Source organism: Somniosus microcephalus, chromosome 7 (assembly GCF_052327205.1).
Source record: "Somniosus microcephalus isolate GS21.2 chromosome 7, FLI_Smic_1.0, whole genome shotgun sequence".
NCBI lineage: Eukaryota > Metazoa > Chordata > Chondrichthyes > Squaliformes > Somniosidae > Somniosus > Somniosus microcephalus.
In genome coordinates, this window is record NC_140993.1 from 124,906,315 (window position 1) to 124,928,506 (window position 22,192).

Genomic DNA, 22,192 nt, shown 5'->3' on the forward strand with positions numbered 1-22,192 from the left:
TCAGCTGTTCCAGTCATTACACAACTTCACTTTGTTCATCTGTGGCTCTGGCTACTGCTCACTGATATTAGCCATGAACAAAGGCAGCTACTGTTTAGTCCAAAAGCACATTTAGTAGTGTAATGCGCCTTGAAAAAAAATATATATAGTAATAAAAGCGTTGTTCATAAATAAAACATTTTTGTTATTCAGTGGTGTAAAAATATAGGTAACTTCAATCCCAATATTTCTCAATGAAGTATTTCAAAAGGGTTAATCTGATTTTTTTTCTCTGCTCTAAGTTGTTTTCCAATTGCAATTGGGTTTTTCAGTCCAAATGATTTGGGGGAGGGGATTCCATGCCTCAGTACTATAATGTCACTATCTCAGCTGTAAGATTCATTAGATTTTATGTTACCACTTTGCGACTGACTTTAACAATGCCAGGGCTTAAAATTAAGCCCTGGATTTATAGCTAAGGCAGTGCTTTTGTGACAAAAAAGTGAAAACATTATTTTTGTGAAATAAATAAGAATTTTAAATTTATTTCAACTTTAACTGAAGACTTTTTTAAAGGGCTGTGTGATTTTCTTCAAACTAAATATTACAAATTCCATGTAAACAAATTAATAGAACAATAAACAAAACTTTGATGGCCATCTGTTTTAATTTCAAACATTCCATACATCAATAGTTACAGTATTGAGCCAAAAATCCCATTCAATGAAATGCCAGGCTTAAGAACCCAGAAAAAAAGCAGAAAAATAAAAGCTCATGTCCTGTTTATAGAAATAACAAATACACAATAGGATTTTCACCAGAAACATTATCCTTTCTTCTCTTTTCGGGTGCTGATGGATCTACTGCATATTTCCAACATTTTCTATTTTTATTTCAGAGATACAATAGTCTGCACTTGTTTTGGACATAACCACAAGAAAAGTAGTAGAAAGTGTGCATGGCAAATGTAGAAATGGGGACTAGTAAAGTGTAGACTTTCAAACCAAGGGCAACAAGTAATGTTTTTTGGACAACGTAACCCAGAAAAATAAATTACCGAGCAGCAGACAGTAATTTCTACATCAGTATTAGGAAGAAATATTGATATTATGCCAGTAAGGGTTAGTTTGGGATTTTTTTTCCATTGCAATTTAGAGAAGCCTGCCAAATCACCAGATGGCTCATGATTATAATTATGTGCATAAAAAACAACACTCTAATGCATAAGCTGTGCAAAATGTGAATTTGTACTGAATCGATAAGAGCAAGTGATTCAGCGGGAAAGTGGGTAACGTAAAACCTAATTTTATGGAAGACGAATATTTAAAATGTTAGAAGAGACTTGTGGTAGTTACTTTGCTGACCATATTTGTTATGACAACAGTGCTATCATTATGAAAATATGGTGCAGTAGTGTATCAGAGAATTCATCATGAGCATTTTGCTAAGTGATAAATAAAACAAATGTGCTTCTGTGTTGCAATTAGCAAAACAAGTTCATTAAAAATGTGAATCAAATTATTGTCATAAGTGCTATCTGACTACGCTCAGCAAGTACACAAAGGTGTACTATCAAACTATCGACGTCTTAGTTCAAAACCAATGACTAACCACGTATCTAGTTTATACTATTGGAATATTAAAGATTAGCTAAAACTCTGAGCCATCATAAACTATCATTTTGAGATATTTTTCCTATTCTGTCAAGCAATCTATTACAGCTAGTTAATATGTGCTATAAGCAATAAACAATAGATTTTTGTTTCAGCACTTAAGCCATCCTAACTAATCTTTAAACAACATCTGACTGCGTTGAACTACAGCATAGAGGAAGAATCATACTCATAGTAATGCAAACAGAGCCATCTGTGCAACGTCCTGTCAACACATCACTTTGTTCATTCACTGTTAGAACCATAGGTGTTTTATTGATGTTAACAAGTTATGATTTTAACAACAAGCACAGAGGGAAGACCAAAAATATTACTTCTTGCTCATAATTACCATATCACACATTTCATCAATTTATTTATGTTCTATACTGAATAAAAGAGTCAGCTAATGCAGCTCTGAGGATGTGAAAGGGGGTTAGTTTAAAAGGAGTAAATGTTAAAACATCTATTAAATAAATCAGTATGGTGGGCTTAGTATGGAACTCAGACCTGGCAAGGTCCAAATAAAAACAGGATCTTTGCGGAAACTTCTTTTGGTGTTATTCAGTAATAATAAAATGAAAATGTCTTTTGAAATAAAATTGCTATCTTGTAAATGTGCACTGATTATTTAATCACATTTTTAACTTATAATGTGAAAAATACTTGCAACGGTAGCCAGTAATAAAAAATATGAAATTAGACAAATAAATGTGTAAAATAAATCAGTTAAAAATCAAATTCCTAAGAAAGTATTTTATTTAGCAATAGATAAAACACAGAAAATTAGAAATTGTCTTTTTTTAAGAAGTCTAGGTTCTTTTGAAGAATAAAGTAACTTTGCCTTCATGTGATAAATGATTACTTTTCCTCTACGCTCTACTATCAGCTGCAGTTAAAGGGAAAGCGGATTTGCTCTTCTGTTCTCCAGGGTACAATTGTTAGACTGACTTACCATTTCCCTTTTAGTCTTTGTTCTGCTTCTAAAACTGACACCAGGGAACCAATGATGAAGTACAAACAGGGGTGGGCGAGGTTACTCCAATGTGTCGCGTGCAACGTATGGGGACTCTCTGTGATACTCCAATGAGCTGCTAAGCTTTTTGTAGGCTTTGTGTCATTTACTTAACGACCAATCTCATTAGCTGCCTAGTACAATGGGCTGATGCATTTTCTGTGTAAATACAGTACCCAGTGGCCTTTGGGGTCGTACTTGGTCTGCTCAGAAATGAATATTTACTGTAAATCATCTAAACTATGGAAATTTTTAGATATCTACTTAAACTGACAAAAATAATAAAAAATATATGGACCAATTTCTTTAACAAAAGGGATTGTCTGATTATTATTGAAAGAATGCATATACATCTTACTTATGGTGATCCGGCACAGAAGAGAGGTTAAAAAAATAAGAAATACTTAATTTACAATAGGTGACTTCAATTACATGGCTTTTCTGGGCTATGACTGTGCACAGCATTTGATGATATCAACTCCATATACACATCAAAGTGACAGTGCGTAAATCCCTTTAATCAATAAAGCAGTGAAATGCTTTCAACAATTACTCAGCAATCTTTTCCTACTTCAAAAGCGAAGTCAGAAATACAGTTTTGAGATTTTGAATTATATTGATAAAAGATGAATTTACGTGGAATGAGCTGAGAAAAATACTTGTAAAACAGTTTCACTTCATTCTTCAATGGCATTTTTTAGATTGCAAGCTAAAATAGAATCTCATTATCTGCAAAGGGATTCATTATTAATAACATGTTTCTTATGCAATATTTCCATATTATGCATATAACAGTAATGGCTTTACCCATATTTCTGAAGATACAAATAAACTGGGACTTGGTCATGATTCACTTGTTTTTAGCAATTTATTCAGTGTACCAATCTAAGTGTAACTTAAGTTTATTTTCTTTAACTGATTCAACCCGAGTAAATAATCCTATTTAATATATATTCATTTTCTTTCTCTAGTGTGAACTCTGACTGAAGGTGTAGGAGATTGATTTGTAGGTATCTCTGTGGCCTCCACCAATGCCATTCTGTGACCAGCTTGGGTGAGTGCTGAAGTGAGACCAGAGGCTAAACCCCTGCTGATTCTCCTTCTTTTCCAACCAGGCACAGTATTGTAGCAGATGACCTCAAAATTGACAAGTCAACAACGTTCCGAATCCTGACTGCAAATGTCAACTGAGGGTCAGTTTCTAAATTCAAGTACTTTAAGCCCCTGATTTTAAGTGTGCCGTATGGGGGCCGGGGCAAATGGTAAGCTCGCATGATAGTACCGTGTGAGGCCTGGAGAGATTTTAACACCCGGACCTCATTTCAATGTGACAAGTTGGCCTCCTGCTGAACCCATTGGGAATCATTACTTCACCTGCTGATTGGGAGAGGGAGTTTGGGTAACAGCAAGCCGTCGTAAGGGACCTGAGAGAACTGTTCCCGTCAGAAGGTGGTGAGGGGGGAGATCCAGAGTCGGTGGGTGGGGGAGGAAATCCGGGGCCAAGGTTTCCTTGTTGAGTCCAGAGGAGCACTCCTGCTCCTCCTGACCAACAAGGAACCCAAAAATGAAAGATACTAGCATTCCTGGGCCTCTTCTGGCTCCAATCCTGCTTGCCGCATGTTTCACTGGCGGGTCCAGCACTGTGCATATGTCGCTGGAGTAAAAATCCTGTCAGCGTCCTAATTGCCTTATTGGACCCTGACATTCAAATATTAATGAGGCCCCTGCCCGCCTGCGGCAGACATTGTTGACGCTACCGAAAACCCAGCTGTTAAAATGGCGGCGGGTGGGAGCGCATCGGGAATAGAGAGTGAAGTGAGTGCCATTTTTAACACCAGCTTGCCCCACTCCCATCGGGTGAGCAGGGTTAAAAACGTCCCTTTCATTTCGGGTGCAACATTTAATTTTGCTTCCCTTTCATGTGCATTTATGGAATTTTTTTTTTCCACTGGCAGCCACTTACAACTACAGAAATTCATCACAACTTTAAGCTAACTTGATGGCCTAACAGCTCGCACAACTGAGTGCTTGATTCAAGTTCCACAGCTGCCTTTTACTGGATCTCCCCAGCTAGAGTTTTACCAGTTTGTTCTAGTTGTGAAATAATAGGCTCTGTCAAAGTTGTTGGAAAAAGAAAGAAAAGCACATATTTCGTCCCCTACTCATTGCATCTTCTGCTGATCAATCACAAAATGGAAACGATTGCAGTTGTGGACTCCTTTGGGAGTCAGCTGCCATTCCTATTCACTCTCCTTGAGGAAGACTTATGTTGCATACCGTGCATTTAGCGAAAAATTGGAGCAAATGACCAGGAAAAGGTTTAAATAATAATTCTACCAGTGCATGGTAACATTTTCTCTCTAAAGAGTATAATATAAAAAAATTTGGTTAACACAATAGTTCCCTTAAATTTTGGGCTTGATCCCCTTAACAAACATCAAAGACTGGGAAGTTTGAAAATTGGATCTGGTATAAAAAATGTAATTTAACCAGATTATACCAACCTTTAAGTGATACAGAATTGTACACCCCATCCCCAATATAGCAAATGTCAGAGCCCTGTACTTCCAGTAAAATAAAATGCTGTTAGCAATTCCAAATTTGACAGCTGCCCATATGTATATTACATATATAAATATATATATATACATATATATCGATGCAGATTCTATTGTTCTAATCAACTCTCATTGTTGGGTGGGTGTTTGTTCAGTTGGGTCACTGGAGATTTCTCTGACAACTATGGTGTGTGAAAGGGCAGGCTTTGCTTGAATCACTTTAACAGACTGTGCACAATCTGGGCTCTTGCAGAACTATCTCCTCTTGCCCGGACTCCATTCAGGCCTTATCTCTGTTTACCAACCACCATTTCTCTTTCTTCCACACAACTATGGCTTTCTTTTGCAATCAGCCAACAGCTGACATCGTGCCACAACCTCAAAGGCAAAAAAAGGGATAAAAAGCCCAAGCTGTGCAAACAATGAAACAGAACAGGTTAATTCATAAACCCTGATTTTTTTTTTAAGCCAACTCATTAGAAAGAAACATACTAGTGGAAAATGTATTCTGATATCCAGAAAATGCGCCAGAAGCAGTCACTTTCATTACCAAGTTCGGTACTGCCAACAAAAAGGGAAAAAAACGAATCAATTTTTTATGCGCACAAAATTATTTCAATAGTGCAAGTTTTACAAATCCTGGTAACAAGTCACAAACCCACAACTTCCATATTTTATATTCATTATTTCATAATATTTATTGAAATTGTACAGATGAAAGGATTTTTACTTACTACTATTATTAACTGGATGAAATGAGGAAATGAAAAGCTAAAAATTGTATTGCTAAAGTATGTTTCGTTATGTCGTTGTTACAATTTTATCAAATTTAGAAAATTACAATTTTTAAACAATGAATTCTTTGAAAGGCTATTTCCTTAAAATGATTTAATGAATTAAATTTATCCCTACACCAGCTGTTGTGCAGCAGATGGATCCATTTTGAAGCCTTGTTGAATTCAATCCATAAAACTCATTTTGTAGGATTATCCATCCAAAGTTTCATTTACTGTTAAGGGACAGCATTGGATTTAAAATTACATGACATTACACTGTGGATGGGGTTTCTCTACATATCAATATGTGACCTGTCTGATCATATGCTACAAATCATCAGTATTTTCTTTCAACAACTATGAAACTGTCAAACATACTTTCACTGTTATATACATACACACACAAATATATTGTATATATTAGTAACATGTATATAAGTACAAATGTTTATTAACCGTCCATTGTGTCCATTAAAATCCAACTTATAAAATTTCCAGCTCCTATCTTTCAGGAGAAACATACTTTGTGGCACCTTGCAATTCTTTGATTCAGAGGAAATTCTTTTTCAGATTTCCGTAAGTGTGAAACATGGATAGTTAGAATTTCTGTAAAAGCTAAGTAGGAAATGGATTACACGGCAGGATTTTTCAAAGAGGAAAGTTTAATTATAGGGCGTCGATGGGGAAATTTTAGTTTAACCACCTACTTGAGTCCCTCAGAGTGACATCAGCTTTTTTTATGCCAACTTCTATCATAAAACTCTTCTCTGGCTTTTGGTTCTACTTAGAAAGCTAATGCACATTTTAGACACATAGGATGCACTCTACAGAAAATAGACCTGGCATCACGTAAAAGGGTGCTGTTGATCACAACTTGATGTACAAAAACAAATTAAAGCACTTGGTTATCAAGGTTAGCAGACTGTTCCATGCCTATAATAAGTACAGCTCACATTTGTTATATTTAGCATTACCTGATTTACAATTTTTAGTACAACAAGATCATGTCACAAATGTACCCTTCTCTCACATTACCTTCAGAATTTAAATTCATTTAAGTGGAAACATTAATGCACATATTACAAAATATATTCTAAAAGATCACATCACCATCTGCCACATGAAGGGCTCCATTTTCAGTCACAAGATACCTTCTAATGTGCTAGACAGTTGGCAATCTTTGATTACACTCACTGAGCCCGCTAACAATGTCAAAGGAATAAAGAAACTACTACTACTACTGGAGAAGGTCAAGGCACAGCCAGAAAAAAACTTCCCTAAAATGAATATGTTATTAATAAATAATACTGTAGTACTTTTCACTTGAAATAAATGTTTGTAAGCTCTATACAGACAAAATAACTACCTCAGCACCTGGATTTCCCTTCAAAAAGATCTCTATAATATTCACATCTCTCCTCTGATCAGAAGGCAGCAATTTCAACAACACTGTGCAAGATTCCACACACCATGGCTTGTGTGACACTACAAGCAGAGGGCAGCAAGGGAGGTATATTCGTATAAAACAAGTTACTCGAGTTCCAAGTCATAGTGAGGTTTGTATATTCTCTAAAGCAGTGGTGTCACAATGTTACTTTGTGTTGCTGTGTCAACTGGAGTTTTTAATCATACAATGTTCTGCTTAGCTGAATGCTAATACTTTCAAACTGAGTTGAGAACAGCCAATCCCAATGGTACATTCCCTCACAACATATTATGGGGTGTTAACCAATCAGCCTTCTCAGCAGGTCAGCAGTGGCAATTAAGCTCCCCCACTACTGGCTAATAGTGCAATGGCTAATAGTGCAATGGCAAGTCAAAGAAATGGAGGCCAGTCAAGAGCCCTTCGCTCTGTAGAAATAATTTACTTGAATGGAGACATCTTACTCCAAGAAATAGATTACTGATCTAGTTTGTAATCTACTTCTTTAAATAAAACTCTCACTCCTAGCAACACTCTGTCCTTTATCCTTCTGGAAACCTGACGTTGTTCACAATAACTAACAAAGTGAAAGGCCGAAATTAATTCTATTAAAAATGTATTATTATTGCTCATCTGTGATTGATTAGCAGTAAAGAACTTCTCAGTGCACTATACTGAGTAATTGAGTACAGAGTAAATTTAACCCAGTGGTCACTTTTTTTCTGACCAATGACCCATACTCGATTTCTCAGAATATTATATGGGCTGTTCTTTTTTGCACACCTCGATGACGCTACAGATGCCCATTTCAAGTTGCCTGTATTTCATAATTCTGTGTTCTGAGGTTATTGAGATCAGGGGAATTCCCTCCATGACTTTGGTTTGACTAACATATCAACAGCTTTGAAATACAATATGAGCCAATGTAAGTTAACAATCCAATACATTTGCAACAGCAAATTTCAGAAGCTTCACTGTTGAGTAAAGTTAGGAATAATATCTGATTCATTTTGACAGAAGATTTGTATTTTGAGCCAAGGTGCATTATAACAAGATTGTCAGGCAGTTTTGTTTTTAACCTTGCAAAGCATATTGATTTTTCTGCTCACTTCTTTGATAGGTTCTATATTTAGATAGATAATTATTTTACGAGTAGCATGTTTGCAAATGTATTGGCAGTTCCTGAATTCATATTGTCCGAAATTCAAACAGAACTCTTTAAAAGTAAAATATTTTAATACTTCACCCCATTTTATCTGCTTTAGGTGAGATTGTGGCTGTTACTGGTCTCAGTCACAGAGAGGATGTAAAGAGACAAATAAGAAGAACTTACAGGCATCACAAAAAACAGCAACACACCCTCTGTGAGTAAACTGAAGGCAGGCACCAAGGACAGCTCCTCAAAGTTCCTAATACTACTTTAGCATAAACCTGTATACCATCACAACCAACTGCATTCTCACTGTATAAAGCTAAGATAATTAAGACCTTCTACAGGTTAAAAGGAGCATATGTCTGAGGATTCAGGGGCACTCCTTTTTGTTCCACGTTATTTTACTAGTATTATATATAAATATGATGAAGTCCTGGACTTCTAATGGAAAATGTTATTAATTCAGATGTTGAAAGAAGAAGTGGTTGTCGACATTTAGTACATCCATATAAAGAAACACATACAGCAGTGTCAGCATTTACATGGAATATTACATGAATAGCCCCATACACAAACATTTCAAGAGATATGAGTGTAGAATTCAGACTTAGAGGGGACACTGAAGAAAATCCGAGTTGCCTGGCTACAGTGGGTTACAGAATGCCATCTATAAAAAGAGTTCATCCAGTTGATAAATAAATTGAAGAGGATTTTTTTTTTAGTAGAAGTCATTAAACATGTACGCTTCATGTACGAGCTGGTTTTTACTTTGCTCTTCTTCAACTTTGTCAACTGGAAGTTATATTTGTACTAGAAGTGAAATACTGAATTTGAAAATTACCATACCATTAATTGCAAACAGTGGCAATTAGTTTCAATTTTAATGTTGAAGCCTATGTGCTCTTTGGTAACAGATATTAAATGTTTTACAGGAAATAGCTTTTGAAAGAACAAGTGTACAACAGAGCATTAAGTTTGAAATGACTGCATTTGCAACAAACATATTGTACACATAAACATAGTATCATACACCTAAAATAAATATGAATAATACTTTGAAACTGAGTGAAAATCATAGCATATTACAGAACTGAACAGATGGAAATGCAGCATTCGCTAACTGAACAAACTTCCTATACAATAATGATAATTATAGATGCCCCGCTCACCAGAAAACAATCAGACAACTGAATTTCTGCTGACAACCAGGCTGGCTTTTCTCAGAATACATTTTATTTCCTTTTACTTTTTGACCTAAGGCTAGTTTATTCACATTATTGTTGTACAGTGATAAGTTATAGAAGGCTATTCAGAAATGTACTAAATAGGTCATGCATTGATACAGTACTTAGTCAAAAACATTTTGTGATATGAATTGTCTTCTTCCAACAACATAGGCAGAGTCTGACTTTAGAAACAGAAGCTTTCTCAATGCTTATACCTAATTGTGAAAGATCCATCAAAAAACTCCAAAAGCTTATACTTAAGTACATAAAGAAGTGTTTTAAAAAAAAAGTTTTAATAATTTCAAAATGAACACAGTATCATTTTCTAATGCATGATTAAAGTAATGGAATTAATACTGTATTAAGAGTTTCATATCACAAAGCTTTAATTCTACTTAGATCCATTGAATTACTGCTCACTGGTGCTAGAACTGATTACAGAAAATAAAATTTACCAAATTGAATCGTCTACTTTGCAATCACATATATGCTACCAAATCTTATAAAAATGCTGTTCTCTCCTCACAAGATTAATCTTCAAAGTATATATGTTAATATTTTCACTCCAAACAAACACAAGAAGAAAGTTTAATCTAAACCCAGCACATGCTTTACACCTCTTACTTTTTCATCTGCTTGTACTGGAGCTGTAGCAGTTCCCAAGATGCGATATCCAGTGCCTTTGACTGCATAGAGATAAGCACCTGCATTTGTGTGCGTTTCTACGTCATACATCCCTATTCATAGCCCTCAATATTCTACATTTGCACATCAACAGCCTTACACACAGATTTCGGCTCTGGGCCCAAAACTTTCACTTTAATTTTCATCACATGATTGCTGCAGCATATGTCCTTCCAAGCTTCCCATATATCAGTCATCATGCAAATGAGATAGAATATTACTCCTCTACAGCAGATGGCCAGGGAAGATAACAATGGCTGAAGAGGGGAGATTCAATGTCCCTGACTTTATTGCCACGGCAACAACAATCTAAAATATATATAATGGAAGCTGTGTTGATTAATTTTGTAGGCTCTAGTATTCTGATTTTGTGAGTGAATGGGCTCAGTTAAAAAGGTGCTGCCAGCTAATGTCCCTAGAAGACTATCTATAAAAGCCAGGGACTAGGATATTATTTCCAGTGACTAACAAGGCAACAGCCTAGCAATTATTTGAGAAATTAGGAGTAATTCCTCCCTGTAGGCCTTATATCCCTTCTGTGCTCTGAGTCTAGAAGCACATGTATTTGACAGACCTAGATTAGACATTGAAAAGAAAAGTGCCTAAAGATATTGCTGCAGAACTTGCACACACTACACCCTTGTGATATGGCATCAGGAATCCAACATGCTGTGTAAACATAAGCCCCCAGCCAAAAGTAAATAATGGCAGCACTCCACATACACGGGTCAATTAGAATGACAAAGCCTGCCACACTTCTGGGTGGAGCTGAAGCTTTTGAAGCACAAGGCTCTGAATGAGTGGCACACTTAATGGCCTTTCTGGAGCAGCAAGTATTTCCATTACCAGCTGTCACTGTGGGACACCAGTACAAGCTTGTCTCCGGGTTACAAGCTTCCTCCCTAGAGATTAATGTGTGCACCAAGTACATGGCAAGTTTTTAACCTTTTCAGTGCTAAATATTTTTATTAAACATATTCTGCAAAATTATTGAAATGAATAAACTTGGTGAAAGCAAACCTCCTGTTAGCCAATGTTGAGCAGTATTAATGGACAAGTCTATGTGCCAGCCTACCCTATTTTCTTGGCTGAAGAACAGCCTGGAGACAATAAAGCAGCAAAATGAAGGATACAGCAAACTGCAAAAACAACAAAAAAAGATCAGTAAGACAGAAAACTGTCTTTCCCCTTGTTCAAAATTTTTGTCCCGACTTGGAAAAGAAAAGAGAAACAATGTGGAAAATGGTCAGGAATTTTACTGGTTATTAAAACTGGATGCAATTTAGTCCATAAACTCCATGTGGTGGAAAAAAGTAATTTTCTCAGCATGATTTTTACAACATGGAATCACGTCCAACACTGAACTCAGTAAACACTACTATCTCATTCCTGGCATGGTTCCTTTTTATTCTTAGGAACAGGAATGCTGGGTGGGTAAAATAAAAAAAAGCTACACAGATTTTAACACTGGAGTCTGAGTGTGTGGGGATAATGGACAGCAGGGCAAAGCCTCAAGAGTCATTTGCCTGAATAGTGGTCACCACAGGGACTCACTTGTGCCCACCTGCCTGATCCAGAAATGACTGCATATAAGTCTGGCTGAAAGATTTAAAAACTGACTGATCCATTTTTATTTAGTGGGCACCAGAAATGAACAACAAGCGGCTGAGGTACAGACCTTTCTAAATGCTGGTACGATTCATTATAATTGAGTAGTCTAAGCAGACGCAGAATACTAAGTAGAACTCTCCATTAGCCTCAGCGCAAAACCAGAAACCTTATTCATTTTTGATTCAGGCAGCTGATATGATTTAGAGCTCAATTTTCGCCACATGGTGGCAAGCACGGAAACAAGAACAGAATGAGGTCCAATTTTCCTGATTTATATCTATGTGCAGTGTGACTATTTTCCTTCAGGAGCGGAGAGCAAAATAAGATTATTCAAATTTATCTGTAAATGTCCCACCCTCACTGACCATGACTGAGTGTGTACAGGCCCCTTTATAAGTTCAAGTGGACAGTCCTCCCATGTGTTAAAACAAACTCTGTGATCGAGATTTTCCAGGGGGTCAGCGGGCATGATCGGTGGCAGGTCAGGGGGAAAGTATATATTTTTTTGGGTTGGGACTCCACTGTGAATCGGCCACTGGCTGGTCCCAATGTTGGGTCTGTCAGCGCTGAACAGACCCGACATGCAGCGGCAGGGGACCCAATTTAAGTAATTATGACCTTGTTTAGAGATCATTAAGAATACATATGAGCTCACCTTTTGATTTTACGTGCTCGCCCACGGACCATGTCTGTCAAGCTGAGGCGGGAGTTCAGTGGCCATTGAATCAGATGTTGAGTTGACAACTTCAAATGTACAGTAAAAGCTCCCACCTTACAGAGATATCATCCCTCAGCAACAAGCTCTTCCTCACTGCATTTCCACAATAGATTCACCATGCTGCAAGCCTTTACACAAGTCTCCATCCAATCTGACCTCATTACCTCTCTCACCATTGACAGATTGCTTCTGTCATCTCTAATTCACCTGCCATCTATTCCATCAGCATGGGATTTGCATTTTTTTTATTCGTTTATGAGATGTGGGCATTGCTGGCAAGGCCAGCATTTATTGCCCATTCCCAATTGCCCTTGAGAAGGTGGTGGTGAGCCACCTTCTTGAACCGCTGCAGTCCATGTGGTGAAGGTACTCCCACAGTGCTGTTAGGGAGGGAGTTCCAGGATTTTGATCCAGCGACGATGAAGGATCAGCGATATACTTCTAAGTCAGGATGGTGTGTGACTTGGAGGGGAAGTTGGAGGTGGTGGCATTCCCATGCATCTGCTACCCTTGTCCTTCTAGGTGGAAGAGGTCACAGGTTTGGGAGGTGCTGCCGAAGAAGCCTTGGTGAGTTGCTGCAGTGCATCTTGTAGATGGTATATACTGCAGCCATGGTACGCTGGTGGTGGAGGGAATGAATGTTTAAGGTGGTGGATGGGGTGCCAATCAAGTGGGCTGCTTTGTCCTGGATGTTGTTGAGCTTCTTGAGTGTTGTTACAGCTGCACTCATCCAGGCAAGTGGAGAGTATTCCATCACACTCCTTACTTGTGACTTGTAGATGGTGGAAAGGCTTTGGAGAGTTAAGAGGTGAGACACTCGCCGCAGAATACCGAGCCTCTGACCTGCTCTTGTTGCCACAGTATTTATGTGGCTGGTCCAGTTAAGTTTCTGGTCAATGGTGACCCCCAGGATGTTGACAGTGGGGGAATCGGCGATGGTAATTATAATAATCTGGGATGTAATGTTTAAGTTATCCACCAGATGGAGCCAAATATTAAGGGTTCACATTCACCAGTATTTAAGGTAATGGGCCATGTATTCAATGTCCTGGTACACCAGTTTATATGGTAATGTGGCATTGCATTATGGGTATGACTCAGAGGTTCATCCTCCATCTTGGCTCGTGCAGTAAGAATTGTGTGCCTGGCCTCCAGCTTGTAAGAGCTATGTCTCTGCTACACCATGTAAATAAACAGTTGGGTTTGTTCCTAATATCTCGCTTCTCTCAGTTTCTGACCTTACCACTCGGATATCACATATTGGCGACGAGGATACACAGATCACATCTTGACGGAAAAAAAAAGGAAAAGAGCACTGAATAATGGATTATGGCTGCTACGGTAGGAAAGATCTCTGCTTTTGATGTTCAGACGCAGACCTGGGATGAATACTGCGAGGTGTTGATGCATTTCTTTGAAGCAAATGATATAAATGATGTCGGAAAAAGGAGAGCAATTTTGCTCACTTCCGTGGGAAGTCAGACGTATAGTTTAATGAGAAACTTATACAGTCCTGCAAAGCCTGGAGACAGATCATTTGCTGACTTAGTGGCCTTGCTAAAGGACCATTTCAATCCCAGACCGAGTGAGATTGTACAGCATTTCAAATTTAATTCACGGAACAGAAAACCGGGAGAGACTGTATTGGATTATGTAGCGGTGTTGAGGAAATTGGCACATGATTGCAATTACGGCAACAACCTGAAAGACATGCTGAGAGATAGGCTAGTTTGCGGGATAATGGATGATCGAATGCAGCGGAGATTATTGTCCGAGACTGGGCTTAAGTATGAAAAAGCGTTGGAACTTGCTCAAGCCATAGAGACAGTGAACCGAGATGTAAAAGAAATACAAGTTTCAGACTGGGCTACTACAAAGCAAGTTGGAGGTCAGGTTGTTGTGCACAAGTTAAACGTGCGTCAGAAACCACAACCTGAGCATGTAAAGGCATGTTATAGATGCAATGGCGATCACCTGGTGAGGGAATGCAGGTTTCTGGAGGAAAAGTGTCACAAGTGTGGGAAAAAAAGGCACATAAAACATGCATGTAGGGCAAAAGCAACCGTGGAGGAATATAAAGCGAAAGGGGGAGGAAAGCAAAACCTAGGAAGAGAAGTGAAAAAACAGGGAGCACATCACATCAGCGGAGAAGCTGAGAAAGAAGACAACATGTTCATAATGCATGGTATGGTAGAGAACATTCCAAAAGTGGATCCTATCACTTTGCAACTGACAGTAAATGACTCTAAGGTCAACTTTGAAGTGGATACAGGATGCGGTGTAACCATAATGAACAGGGAGGAGTACTCAAAGTTGTGGAACCGTACAAAAGTTCCAGAGTTAAAGTCTTGCTCTATGCAGCTTAAAACGTATACCGGTGAACGAGTGGCGACATTGGGTACAGCTACTGTAACTGTGCAACACAGGGACACCGTGGAACAGCTACCTGTAGTTGTAGTATCGGGTTCCGGACCGAACCTGTTAGGTAGGGGCTGGATACAAGAACTTAAATTAGATTGGTGAGCAATAAATCAAATAGAGGGAGGCAAACAGTTGTCTTTGCAAGAAGTGTTGATTGAACATGAGAACGTGTTCAAGGAAGAACTTAGCACATTTAATGGCCCCCCAGCTAAGATTTATGTAGACAAGGAGGCACTGCCAAGGTTTTTTAAACAACGACCTGTGCCGTATGCCATGAAACCGAAGGTAGAGGTTGAGCTTGATCGTCTTTTGAGAGAGAACATACTGGAACCCGTGAACTGTTAAGAATGGGCAGCTCCCATAGTACCTGTTTTAAAACCGGAAAATTCGGTAAGACTCTGTGGAGATTATAAATTGACAGTAAATAGGGTGTCTAAACTAGAACAGTATCCTATTCCCAAAACAAAGGATCTCTTTGCAAACCTGGCTGGAGGGAAGAAATACACGAAGCTGGATATGAGTCATGCATAGTTGCAGATTACACTAGATGAGGAATCCAAGAAGTATGTAACCATAAATACACACAAGGGTTTGTTTACCTATAACCGCTTACCATTTGGTGTCTCAGCTAGTCCAGCTATTTTCCAGAGGACTATTGAGGGTGTACTGCAAGGGATCCCACATGTTTCAATCTATATGGATGACATTCTGGTGACGGGAAGAACCGACCAGGAGCATCTGAGCACTCTGAGAGAGGTACTACAAAGATTGGATAAGGCTGGGTTATGGCTCAAGAGGAGTAAGTGCACTTTCCTGGGGAATGAGGCCGTGTTCCTGGCACACAGAGTGGATGCCACCGGGCTCCATCCAATCAAGGAGAAGGTACAAGCACTGCAGGAGGCCCCAGCTCCTACCAATGTGACTGAGTTAAAAGCTTACCTGGGACTGCTAAACTATTATAACAGATTTTTACCAAACTTAGCAACAGTGTTAGCACCTCTTCACAAACTTCTGTGCAAGGAGACACAGTGGCAGTGGGAAGAGGAACAGAGGGTTTCATTTGAACAGTCCAAGAAACTGATGCTGTCCACGGATGTGCTGGTTCACTACAATGCAGAGAAAGCCATCATTCTCTCTTGTGATGCTTCACCTTACGGGGTAGGGGCAGTTCTTTCACACAGCTTGAAAGATGGAACAGAAAGACCAATAGGGTTTATGTCTGGAACTCTGACACCAGTGGAAAAAAACTATTCCTAGTTAGATAAAGAGGGGTTAGCAGTAATGTTGGGGTTACAGAGGTTTCACAAGTACATATATGGCAGGAAATTCACCATAAACCTCTTCTATCTCTTTTTAATGAAATGAAAGCAGTACCACAGATGGTGTCACCCCGGATCCAGAGGTGGGCAGTGACGTTGAGGGCTTATGAGTATGTCATCGTTTACAAGGCAGGCAAGTACCACAGGAACGCAGATGCCTTGAGCCGTCTTCCACTGTCAGGTACACCTATCCGTGCAGCTCCAGAGGACAGAGTTTTGATGTTGGAGGACACGGACACGGCAATTGTGACCGCTGAACAAGTAAGGACATGGACCGGTAAAGATCCAGTACTGTCTAGAGTCCGAGAATATGTGATGAGAGGTTGGCCACAGCATTCGGAAGGGAATGATTTCATACCTTACAGTGTCAGGAAGACAGAGCTGGGGTGCAGGATGGTTGCATGTTGTGGGGAGCATGAGTGATTATTCCACAGCCAGCACGACAGTCTATCCTAGGGCTACTAAATCAGTGTCATCCTGGAGTTTCACGTATGAAAACCTTGGCAAGGAGTTACTTGTGGTGGCCAAAGCTAGATGAGGAGATAGAACATCTAGTCAAGACATGCAGCACTTGTCAAGTACACAGGAAGGCACCAGCAGCGGCTCCTCTCCACCCCTAGGAGTGGCCGGATAAACCATGGAGAAGATTACATGTAGATTATGCGGGTCCATTCATGGGAAAGATGTTCCTCATAATCATTGATGCCCATTCCAAATGGATGGATGTTTATCCTGTAAATTCTGCTTCATCTACTGTTACTATAGACTGCCTGCGTAGGAGTTTTAGTAATCAAGGGCTACCGGAGATTGTAGTAAGTGACAATGCCACGTGTTTTGTGAGTACCGAAACAAAAGAGTTCATGAGAAACAATGGCATAGTGCACGTGACCTCAGCTCCATATCATCCATCTTCAAATGGATTTGCGGAGGGAGCCATACAAACATTAAGGAGATGATGAAAAAAAGTGCGGAAGGGAGTTTGGCAGCCAAGGTGTCACGAGTCCTGTTCAGCTACAGAATAACACCTCAATCTACCACAGGACTCTCTCCTGCTGAGCTGTTGTTAGGACGTCGACTACACTCCACTCTTGACCTGGTTCACCCAGATCTTAAAAGGAAGGTGGAAAACCGACAAATCAAACAAAAGGAGAACCATGACAGAAGGACAAAGAGCCGCAGTTTTGGAGAAGGAGATGTGGTCCTTACCAGGAATTTCAGTTATGGTCCAAAATGGATTCCTGGCGTCATAGACTCAATGACCGGTCCAGTATCATATATGGTCATGGTGAGAACTGGTCAGGTAGTACGCAGACATGTAGATCAGATACTGACCAGACAAGGGGAAATCGAAATGGAGGTTCCAGAGGAGATGTCAGAGGCCAAGTTGGACCCCAGTTATCCAAATGCATCGGTAGTACCACCACCACGAACAGAGCCAGTTCCACCTGGAACCCTTCGTCAAGAGGAAACCATCGTAGCAGAGTCAGATACTCTGAGTACTGCTCAGGAGCAGCAGGTGGCTCTACCACAACCAAGCAGGGACTTGACTGTAAGATGTTCACCAAGGACTCACAAGCCGCCAGAGAGATTGATAACAACCTGCTAGATTCGTTCAGTATGGACTATCGTTAAAGGAGTTTCCTTAGGGGACTTTTTAAGAATGTTGTTAAGCAATTAATGTTCAACTTAAGAGGGGAGGGATATAGTAATCTGGGATGTAATGTTTAAGTTATCCACCAGATGGAGCCAAATATTAAGGGTTCACATTCACCAGTATTTAAGGTAATGGGTCATGTATTCAATGTCCTGGTACACCAGTTTATACGGTAATGTGGTATTGCATTATGGGTATGACTCAGAGGTTCATCCTCCATCTTGGCTCGTGCAGTAAGAATTGTGTGCCTGGCCTCCAGCTTGTAAGAGCTATGTCTCTCTGCTACACTGTGTAAATAAACAGTTGGGTTTGTTCCTAATATCTCGCTTCTCTCAGTTTCTGACCTTACCACTTGGATATCACAGTAATGCTGTTGAATGTCAAGGGGTGGTAGTTAGACTCTCGCTTGTTGGAGATAGTCATTGCCTGGCACTTCTGTGGCGCGAGTGTTACCTGCCAGTTTTCAGCCCAAGCCTGAATGTCGTCCAGGTCTTGTTGCATGCTGGCATGGACTGCTTCATTATCTGAGGAGTTGTAAATGGCACTGAATGCTGTGCAGTCATCAGCGAACATCCCCATTTCTGACTTTATATTGGAGGGGAGGTTATTGATGAAGCAGGTGAAGATGGTTGGGCCTAGGACACTGCCCTGAGGAAAACCTGTAGCGATGTCCTGGGGCTGTGATGATTGACTTTCAACCACCACAACCATCTTCCTTTGTACTAGGTATGACTTCAGCCAGTGGAGCGTTTTCCCCAATTCCCATTGACTTCAGTTTTACTAGGGCTCCTTGATGCCACACTCGGTCAAATGCTGCCTTGATGTCAAGGGCAGCCACTCTCACCTCACCTCAGGAATTCAGCTCCTTTGTTCATGTTTGGACCAAGGCTGTAATGAGGTCGGGAGCCGAGTGGTCTTGGCGGATCCCAAACTGGGCATCAGTGTGCAGGTTATCAGTGAGTAAGTGTCACTTGATAGCACTGTCGATGACACCTTCCATCACTTTGCAGATGATTGAGAGACTGATGGGGCGGTTATTGGCCGGATTGGATTTGTCCAGCATTTTGTGGACAGGACATACCTGGGCAGTTTTCCACATTGTCGGATAGATGGCAGTGTTGTAGCTGTACTGGAACAGCTTGGCTGGAGGCGCGGCTAGTTCTGGAGCACAAGTCTTCAGCACAACAGCCGGGATGTTGTCAGGGCCCATAGCCTTTGCTGTATCCAGTGCACTCAGCCGTTTCTTAATATTACATGGAGTGAATCGAATTGGCTGAAGACTTGCCTCTGTGATGGTGGAAACCTCAGGAGGAGGCCGATATGGATCATTCACTCAGCACTTCTGGCTGAAGATGGTTGCAAATGGTAGAGTGAGGGAAATGCTGGGTCATGAGGTTACAGATTATGGTGGCATACAATTCTGCTGCTGCTGATGGCCCACAGCGCCTCATGCACCAATACTGTCATGGACAGATGCATCTGCGACCTCATGCCGGGCTGGGGTTGTGCTGAGTCGGGTAGCATGCTGCGGGATGGAGTTGAGGACACTTGCATCGAAGACAGAGTCTCGGTTAAGGAGGTCTTCGAAGTGCTCCTTCCAGAGGAGTACCTCTCCGTTCTTGGCCTGCAGTGGGGTAGGACCTTGGGTGCTTGGGCCGTAGGTGGTCTCGACTGCGCTAAAGAATCCATGCATGTCGTGGTTGTAGGCTAGCTGCTGGATCTTCTGCGTTTTCTCCACCCACCATCTGTTCTTTAGGTCGCTAGTTTTTTGTTGGACCTCGGCCTTCAGGCATCTGTAAAGCTGCTTTCTTGCTCTCGAGTTGTGTTGCTGTTTCCAGATCAGGGATGCCTTGCGCTTGCAGCTTATTAGATCCTGGATCTCCTGGTCATTCTCGTCGAACCAGTTTTGGTGTTTCCTGGTTGAGTGACCAAGCGCCTCTTCACAGGTGCTGATTATGGAGGCCTTGAGTGCAGACCAGGTGCTGTGAACACTCTGTGTCTCTGAATCACTGGGAGTCATCAGGTTGGTTGTGAGGCGCAGGCTGAATAGAGCTTTCTTAGCAGGGTCTTTGAGTGCTCCAGCATTAATTTTCCTGCAGCATTGTTTCTGTTGCCTCCGCTGTTTTGGGGCTACATTGATGAAAATAACAGTGGATTAGGCAGTGGTCTGTCCAGCATTCGTCAGCTCCTGTCATGGCGCGGGTGATGCGGACGTCCTTGAGGTCCCTCGCTTGGATGATGACGTAGTCCAGCAGATGCCAGTGCTTGGAGCGAGGGTGTTGCCATGAAGCCTTGTACTTGTCTCTCTGATGGAACAAGGTGTTGGTTATGACAAGGCCATGTTCTAATCCATGATGAGGCCTTGGACAATGTGGACCACTTTCCATACCTTGGGCGTCTACTGTCAACAAGGGCAGACGTCGATGATGAAGTCCAACACTGCCTTCAGTGTGCCAGTGCAGTCTTTGGTCACCTGAAGAAGAGAGTGTTTGAAGACCAGGACCTCAAACCCGGCACCAAGCTCATGGTCTACAGAGCAGTAGTGATTCCCACCCTCCTGTATGCTTCAGAGACATGGATCATATACAGCAGACACCTCAATGCACTGGAGAGGTACCAGCAATGCTGCCTCCGCAAGATCCTGCAAATCCATTGACAGGGTAGGCGCACCAATGTCAGTTTTCTCGCTCAGGCCAACATTCCCAGCATCGAAGCTTTGACCACGCTCGATCAGCTCCAATGGATGGGCCGCATTGTTCGCATGCCTGATACGAGACTCCTAAAACAAGCTCCGACATTGCAGCAGAGCCCCAGGTGGGCAGAGGAAATGCTTCAAGGACATCCTCAAAGCCTCCTTGAAAAAGTGAAACATCCCCTCTGACACCTGGAAATCTCTGGCCCAAGACCGCTCAAAGTGGAGGAGAAGCATCCAGGAAGGCGCCGAACACCTTGAGTCTCTTCGCCGGGAGCAAGCAGAATCCAAACGCAAACAACAGAAGGAGCGCACATCAACCCAAGCACCCCACCCATCGATTCCTTCAACCACCATCTGCCCCACCTGTAACAGAGACTGTAGGTCCCGCATTGAACTTATCAGTCACCTGAGAACTCATTTTTAGCGTGGAAGCAAGTCATCCTCGGTTCCGAGGGACTGCCTAAGAAGAAGAGAAGAAGAGGACAGATGCATCTGCAACAGGTAGATTGATGAGGACGAGGTCAAGTAGGTGTTTCCCTCGAGATGGTTCTCTCACCACCTGTCGCAGGCCCAGACTGGCAGCTATATCCTTCAGGACTCGGCCAGCTCTGTCAGGAGTGGTGCTACTGAGCCATTCTTGTGGTTGGACATTGAAGTCCCCCATCCAGAGTACATTCTGTGCCCTTGCTACTCTCAGTGCTTCTTCCAAGTGGTGTTCAACATGGAGGAGTACTGATTCATCAGCTGAGGAAAGGAGGTGGCAATCAGCAGGAGATTTCCTTGCCCATGCTTGACCTGAAGCCATGAGAATTCATGGAGTCCGGAGTCAATGTTGAGGACTCCCAGGGCCACTCCTGTATACCACTGTGCCGCCACCCCTGGTTTGTCCTGCCAGTGGGACAGGACATACCCAGGGATAGTGATTGAGGAGTTTGGGACTGTGGTAAACCACTGTTTGTATTCCACTGTGTACATGCCTGGACATGCCTCGGCTGACTCCTCCCACAAGTCCTAGTATAAAGGTGACTGCTCCCCAGCCCTTTGTATTTCTGGACCGGTCGACCACTCGAGGCAGACCTTCATTCTTTTGTTAATAAAAGCCTTTAGTTACTCTCTTAACTCTCAGCCTTTTATGAGTAATTGATAGCGCATCAGGGACATTGGTTGAAAGGTATGATTCTGTGTATATGACTATGTCAGGCTGTTGCTGGACTAGTCTGTGGGGCATCTCTCCCAATTTTGGCACAAGTCCCCAGATGTTGGTGAGGAGGACTTTGCAGGGTCAACTGGGCTGGGTGTGCCATTGCC

General features: G+C 41.2%; 1 protein-coding gene across 6 annotated transcripts in view; it reads right to left on the reverse strand.

Moving 5' to 3' along the window:
• st18 (ST18 C2H2C-type zinc finger transcription factor) overlaps positions 1 to 22,192 on the reverse strand; it is a 586,894-nt gene that overhangs the window by 257,051 nt on the left and 307,651 nt on the right. The window contains exon 1 of one of the 6 annotated variants that reach the window (XM_085992913.1): positions 10,407 to 10,506. The exons of the other annotated variants lie outside the window; for them this stretch is intronic. The gene's annotated coding sequence lies outside the window, so the exon portion shown is untranslated. Of the gene's footprint in view, positions 1 to 10,406; positions 10,507 to 22,192 lie in introns of those variants that run through there. 6 annotated transcript variants of the gene reach the window in all.